An 8,351-nucleotide genomic window follows, 5' to 3' on the forward strand; every position below is an offset into this window, starting at 1 on the left:
CCTTGACCGGAATAAAACCTGGATCCTTCAGTCTGCAGGCTGATGCTCTATCCGCTGAGCCAAACCGGCTAGGGCTAGTCAGTAATATTTTAATAACTATGTATGGTGCCGGGTAGGTACTAGAAATATCTGGGGGAACACTTTGTAAATTATATGATTGTCTAACCACTAGGCTGCACACCTGAAATTAATACAAAATAATATTGAATGCAAATGGTAATGGATGAAAAGAAAAAAAAGACCAAGAATTCCTGACTGTATTGCCTTGTTGAATTGAAGAAGTAACTCAGTGTAAAATGTTAAAGATGACTCTAAACAAATATTTCAATGTCTGGGTTATAGTCTCTGCTGTTAACCAGCTGGTTCCTGTCCCTGAGCCTGAGTTTTCTCATTCCAAAATAAAGGGACTTTGACAGCATAACTGCTGGGACCTCTTTCCTATAGTCTAATTTTTGATGATAGAACGTTGGATCAGGTGACTTCGAGAGTTACAGAGCGATCTTGCCACTCGCCTTCATTTTATCTGTAAATCGTGGTTTCCCTTATTCTTGTATTTCTTATATGCTAAGCAATTTATGACAAATTCTGGTTTGGCTTCCATCTGTCCCAGTTCTCTCTAAATATTGTTTTTTCCCCCGGAGCTGAATATATTAGATCCTCTTAATACTCTTAAAATAAATGGCATGGTTAGAAAACGAACTATTAATTGCATCTGGAATTCTTGTCTTCGAGTTGTTTTCATAATGAATGCCTTACTGGAATTTGTACATGTGTAGAGGAGCATAATAAAGCATTTGGAATTTACTGATGATTTTACTTTATTTGGTTTGTAAAATGCATCCTTAAGTGAGCCTGGAGCCTCATTTAATGTGGGATCCTGTTCTAAGTGAATGGAAAATGCAAGGGAAAAATTAAATAAAAGAACAATATAATCAGCTGAAACCAAAATGGATGGGAATTGGGCTTGAGACTGTGGGGATAAAGTGGGGTGAGCAGAAGAGGGAGGCAAAACGAGCGCCAGAAGCGTTTACTAGCCCACATTATTTATTTATTTTTCCTCGCCAATCTGCCTTTATGTGGGGTCACGGGTAATAAAAGAAATAAAAACCAGTCTGTCCGGCTTCCCAAGCAGTAATTCAAAAGTGGCACAATCAGTTAATATTAGGCAACTGTGGTCGGCAGAGAAGGTAATAATAATGTAGCAAGCCGGAGGACGTCTCAGCGAGGGAGTCGTGCCCAAGATAAACCTACCCCAGCGGCCGGTGGCCAACAGAGCTTCCAAGCAGGGTTTCTGATTCTGACCCATCATGCTGCTCCAGTGAGAAAAAATAAACATAATTAATTTGCAGGATAACCCAAAGAAAACATAAAAAGAAAATAGTTCAAAAGTAGGAGAGTGAGATAAAATGGGCTGACAACATAAATTTTGTCCCAGGTTCTGCTGTTACTAAGGGAATTGGATCTGGTTCTCACTGCCTCCCTCCACCCTCCACAACCCCCAGCTCCTGCCACTACCCAAAGCATATCACGTTTCACCTCTTCACTTTTCACCCAGACCGGTGTTAGTCTTTTTTTTTTTTCTGGCCATCTCCTATGTTATCCTGATGTTATACTCCAAAACACAGTCCCACTAATATTAATGAGTCCAGATTATCCTCCTCTTGAACTGTGGCTCGGTCACTTTCGAGTTGTGTTCTCAGGCAAGTTTCTTAGTTTCCCCAAATTTCTATATTGTCATCTCTAAAATATCCACTTCATAGAATTTTTGTGAAAATCAAGTGATGCGGTGCTCATGATATTTGTCATATGATGTTGAGCACGTACTAAGCACTTAATAAATGGAAGCTACTATGGATTTGTCATTAATTGCTGAAACTTTTATCCCATTAATTGTGTGTATCTGATTGTTCACTTAGGCTATTCTCTCTAATCTGCTTGTATGTTTGCCAAGGTGGCTCACTAAACATAGGAGGTTTGTTCAACAAACATAGCTCGTGCAATAGAGCAGAAGCTTTCTGAAATGTTCTTTTGCCCACGGTAGCTCAGCTAACATTAGAAGTCCCTTTTCAGAATCACTTTACACATGCGGTCTTCTAAAATGTCCTAAGAAACAACAAAATTCCTTTACAAACCCAATGTCTGTGCTGCAAAAGTAAACTGTGATTGTGTCACTTACCCATTGTTTAATGGTGAGTTTTCCCCTCTCCTGTATCTATGCTGTATTATACACTCAGGGACAGGAAGTTCCCTATAACAGCACAACACTGGACTCAGGAGAGGCAAAGGACAGTAGTTGAGTGAGTAACTGATATATTTCTACACTGGCTGGATTGGCGAATTTGGGCCATTATTGTAGAGACCAGATTCCTCAGACTCTTGGCTTCTGCATCCAAAACGTTTTCAAACATCAGATTGCATTTTGGAAGAAAGTAGCTGTACTCACACCTATTGTCTTTGTTAAAAGACATCGTACTGTGATGCAAAGCTTCGACTCACATTTGGAAATGGGCTAAGCAGTATCATAGAAGAAAAAATAATGGAAATGTTGGCAAACATGTACATACTTTAGATATCTATTCAGCCTTCAAAATCTAGAACCTATCTAACTGGCTGAGTTGATTAACTAACTCATGTAAAACCCTAGGAAGATGTGGCGCTATATTTAAGGAGAAACGTTAGAATGACTTCATCCTGGTAGCTGAGGGAAGCACCCTATTCTTGTGTGTCAGCTAGTTTCCAGTGGACCAAATCGTTTCCTAAGCAATCCCTTCAGAAGCTCGTTGAAGGGCTAGAAATTACTAACAATAATTTCCAATTTCCTGAAAAAAAATTGCATTCAGATTTATATAGAAACATCTTGAGTGGGGATTTCTTCTCCTTGGACAAGACCCAAGGCTCCAAAAATGATTATGCTCTCTTCTTTTTTGTTTTTCTAATTCTGAAGTTAATGGTAATACTTCTTGCAGTTGTGGGCAAGTTAGGTTCCATGTTAGAACACTTCAAATATTATAATAGGGTCCACTAACTATCCCTTTTTTTCCATGGAGCTCAACTGTTATATTCCACAGAGTTTTATTGAAACCGGAATCCGTGAGTCACATTTGAATTCATCTCTTTAAAATACATTGCAACCCTCTATTTTTTAAACCCATCTTCTCATAAAACAACCCTGGTTAGCCACTTTAATGAGCAATTTTGTTTCTACTTTTATTTCTTAATGAACTTTTCCCCTCCGGCTGAATTCTAGTCTTCTAGTTTATTGTCATTGCTATGGTGACATTGGTCAGGGATAGCTCTGTAAAATTAATCATCACATTAGACCAGCTTTCAGCAAAAATTCATTTTTGGAGCAAAAGGAAGTTCCATAATCCCACTAGCATATCCTCTTTGGGTGTTCTATTTCTTTTTATTTTTTTTCACCCTACAGATTAAGTTCCATAAATCAATCGAATATAGCAAGTTTGGGACAGAGCAGAAAATTGAATGACTTTCTAACAAGCCGAAGGTATAAGAGAATTACTTTCCTTCATGTTTATATTATGGTTAGTTAAAAATGTATAATAAATTATTGCTGAATGAGGTTGCTAAGTATTTCAAATGAAAGCATTCAACTTATTCATGATTTGTCTAACTTCTTAAGCAAATTTATATAATAAATCAACATGCTATTTCAAAGACTTAATGGGGGTAAGAATGTTGGTTGACCGCTCAGCTTCCCTTAACCAGAGCTGAATCACAGATTCCAGCAGACATGACTCAGATAAATGATCACTCTGTAGTGACTTGGACTTGAGATGGTTGCCTTGTGGAATACTTACTGACTCTGTCCCCAAGAGGTGAGGCAGTGATTCCTCCTGAAATGTTTGTGCAGTTTAGATGAATGTGAAGTGACCTTTTAAATTAGGAGAGTAAGGAGGTCTGCAAGCTAAAAATTAAGCCTAACTGAATGTTCAACAGTAAGATATTAAGCGTTGAGTAGTCTCTGGATTAAACAAATCCACTTTACTTGGGGAAGCATTGGACAGTGGAAAAAATCGTCCTCCTTCCCTGCTTTCGTACAACGCCTATTAGTTTCATTACTTGATTGGTCATATTGTTAATATAGCCTAATAGTACATCACAACATTTTATTACTGTTACTCTAATCTAAAGGGACTATTGATTCAATTATTTATTTTTTCCAAGCAATAATTCAAATTTCTAGTAAGAGTACCTTCCCTACAATAACTCTGACGTATGGCTCCAACCTTCCAGGGTATAGACTCTGGATTCCCTGTATCCCAGCATTCCCTGTGTCCTGGGATCCCCTGTGTTCTGGGATTCCCTGTGTCCTGGGGTCGAGGCCTCAGAAGATCAGAGGTGCTGAGGGATTCCTGGATTTGCTGAAGATTTACAGCTGGTTGCTTCTAGAACTTGCTTCTCCTCACTCCCAGGACAGCTTCTTATGAGCTCCTGTTACAATCACTCCTTGTGTGTATTGCTCAATCATGGGGAATTCTTCTTATGCATAGTCTTTTATTTGGCATACTTGGCACAGTCTGGAAATTTTGAAATTTCTTCACATTTCCCTTAACCCTAGCCTGGTCACAAATGGAATAGTCTCTAGACGTATCGGATTCAATTGTAAAAACAAAAACATTTAAAAATCTTGTCTACTAGAAACTTAGTCTTCTTTTACTTCTAGCCTTGGAATTGTGTTAAATATTTTTGGGAAGGCAGACACTTTAAAGCTATTAAGGGTAGTTTAAATAGGAAAGTAAGTTGTGTTGGTAGGGTGGACAGTGAGAGTATACCTCAGGAGGGAAGGGTAAACTGGCTGTAGAAGATCAGTGTCTCCCTTCCCAATCCCCTATCACTCTGGATAATATTCTACACATTTTTCATGGTATTTTGTCCTCATTTATTTACTCAACACTAGAGGCCTGGTGCACGAAATTTGTGCACTGGGGGGGGGGGGCGGGTGTCCCTCAGCCCAACCTGCACCCTCTCCAATCTGGGACCCCTCGGGGGATGTCCAACTGCCTGTTTAGGCCTGATCCCATAGGCAGTCAGACATCCCTTTCACAATCCAGGACTGCTGGCTCCCAACTGCTCACCTGCCTGCCTGATTGCCCCTAACCACTTCTGCCTGCCAGCCTGATCACCCCCTAACCACTCCTCTGCCAGCCTGATTGATGCCTAACTATTCCCCTGATGACCTGATAGTCCCCAACTGCCCTCCCCTGACAGTCTGGTCAACCCCAAATGCCATCCCCTGCATATTCCCTCTTTATTAGATAGGATTTTTTTCTTTAACATATTGGACAGTGTACCTGCAGTGGTCTTAACAAACCAGTAAAAATGTAAACCCAAACTAAAAGTGTCATAAAATAAACTTGTTAAACAGGAATTTCATGAGACCTTGGAAAGGTGATATCATGTGGTTGTTTCTTCCTTTTTTCCTTCTCTTTCTTTTTCTTGATGTTTCATCTTTTGTCCTTTCTTTCTTTCTCCTTTTATTCCTTTTCTGTCTCTAATCACTCTGCTGGGGGCAAGGGAAATTTCAAGGCTATAGGTGTGTATGGGGGGATCACTCCATGGGGGCACAGGTCCTTTGGAGGCTGATCCCCCAGGATCCCCCAGGGAAGGGATAGCTCTTGGGGGCACAGCTGCCTCCCAGGCCTACACCCCCCAGCTGTGGATTGGAGCTGATCACTGGGGTGTGGGGGGTAGGGGATAGGCGGTTGCGGGCACCTCCCAGGCCCACAGCCCAGGCCGAGGCTAGGAGCAGATCGCACGCGGTGGGGGGGGGGGTAGACGGTTGGGGGGGATAGAGGGGAGGGTGCGGCCGCTGCCCAGGCCACGGCTAGGGTCACCGCTGGGAGCGGATCGTGAAGGGGGTGCGTGGCGCCTCCCAGGCCTATGGCCCAGATCGAGGCTGGGAGCAGATCTCACAGGGGGGAGGGGAGAGAGGGGGTGCTGCTTTCCAGGCCGACAGCTGGGTCACAGCTGGGAGCGTATTGCGCAGGGGGTGTGTGCCGCCTCCCAGGCATACGGCCCGGGTCATGGCTGGGAGCAGATCATGCCGGGGGTGGGAAGGCACCTCCCAGGCCAACAGCCGGGGCCTCATGCTGCCTGCTTTCAGCGGCAGCCCTCCCTGGGCCTGACAGGACTGGGTGCCGCCATCTTGTGTCTATGGGCACCGCCATTTTGTGGTGGAGTGATGGTTAATTTGCATATTACTCTTTTATTAGATAGGATGGTGGAAGTTGAGACATCCACCCCAGATTTTAGATTCTGAGAATGTTACTGAGCCTTTGCTGAACTTGGTATTTTCCCTTCTTCTTTCTCCCTCCACATGCTTTCTTTTCTCTCTTGAATGATTCTGGAAAAGTAGAAGTAAGATTGTGCTTTTTTTTTTTAATTGGAAATTTATTATGGCCCATATTACTAATGTTTACAACATCTAGTTCTTCTCTACTTCTGAGCACATGGGCAGATTGCATTTCACATTTCTTTGTAGTTAGGACCATACACTTTAATTTGACCAACAAAATGTGAGCAGAAATAATGAGTGTCACTTCTGGGTAGAAGTATTTACATACTAGCGCCCAACGATCCAGTCCCTTCTCTTGCTGCAGCAATTGAGAGAGCACTGCTGATATGCAGGTTCCCAGGATCAGCGCAGCCTGGAGTGTAGACGACCCATAGAGAAAAGCTGCCCTGGAGAATCAGCCAATTTACAATAGACTGTGTGAATGGGTAATGAACTTTTTTTATTTATTTAGGGGTTACTCTGACAAAACCTAGTTTATCTCAACTCCTATAGGTCTCCTCTTTACTACTGGCATGCTATACTTCTCACACGTGCTGCTTGTGTTGTTTGAGTGCTGCCAAACTTTTGCTATTTTGTTTATGTCCTTCCTTTCACTGGGTCTGTGCCTAGAAGTCACATCCTCTGAGCAGCGTCACTCTGCCTCTTATCCCACATACCCCAATATTAACATATAAAAGAGTCCAGATTTTCCAATTTTAAAAATTAAAGGAAAAGTACATTTTATATTCACTAGGAAAGATTTTATTTTCTTAGTACTACAGTGAACATCAGATGTATCCCCTTTCTGTCATCTAGCCTAACACACCAAACAGTTTCTACTCAATACTCAACTCATTTACAAACAACTAAAATCAGATATAGCCTGGCTGGCATGGCTCAGTGGTTGAGCGTCGATCTATGAACCAGGAGGTCAGGGTTTGATTCCTGGTCAGGGCACATGCCTGGGTTCTGGGCTTGATCTCCAGTATGGGGCATGCAGGAGGCAGCCAATTAATGATTCTCTCTCATCATTGATGTTTCTGTCTCTTTCTCCTCCTCCCTTCCTCTCTGAAATCAATGATGAAATAAGTGAAATAAGATATAAAGGAGTGAGAATATGTTTAGGGATGAAGGGAATGAGTTTATTGTGAAGTTACAAGTTTGAGGTACCTGCAGAACATTAGCATAAAAGTATGGTTCTGCATCTTAAGAAAGAGATGAGTTGAAGTATATAGATTATTAAAGAAACATGAACACAGAGATCACCATTGAAAGAATGGAACTTAATAAGATGCTTTAGATAAAGTTTGTAAGAATAGAGGACAGTAAAGAAAAGAGTAATAATCTAGAAATTACCCCTACAAAGACCTACAGAAGAGAAGGGGTCAGCCAAGAAGCTGCAAAAGGCAAACCACCAGGAGAAAATATTTTTAAAAAATGGAGAGAGTTTTGAGATGGAAAGTATGACCTAGACTGTCAATAGGTAAAATGAGTTCAATTAAAATGAGGACCAAATCTATGCCAAAGGATCTAGCTATTAATTTGTCACTATGGTAAGAACTATTTCAGAACAATGATGAAAGTAGAACCCATAATGTAACTCTTTTCTTTTTATTAACCCTTACCCAAGGATATTTTCCCCCCATTGATTTTTAGAGAAAGTGATAGGGTGGGGGAGAGACAAAGAGAAACATCTATGTGAGAGACACACATGGATTGGTTGCCTCCTGCATGTGCCCTGATTGTGGGCTGGGGATAGAGCCTGCAACCCAGGTACATGCTCTTGACCAGAATTGAACCCATGACCCTTCAGTCCATGGGCTGATGCTCTAACCACTGAGAAAAAGTGACTTGGGCTAAAGTGTAACTCTTGATATGACTCTAAGAGCATGTACAAACTCTAATAGAGGATTTTCATAGATATTTATAAAAGATCTTGCAGTTTGGCCAACAACTAGCATATTAAAGACTCTACATCTATAATGGTTATATAGCTCAAAAGCAACTGTCATTTAGTCAAATGCCTCCCTATGTTCCAGATACTGTTTCAGATCCT

This window comes from Eptesicus fuscus, chromosome 11, assembly GCF_027574615.1.
Source record: "Eptesicus fuscus isolate TK198812 chromosome 11, DD_ASM_mEF_20220401, whole genome shotgun sequence".
Classification (NCBI taxonomy): Eukaryota; Metazoa; Chordata; class Mammalia; order Chiroptera; family Vespertilionidae; genus Eptesicus; species Eptesicus fuscus.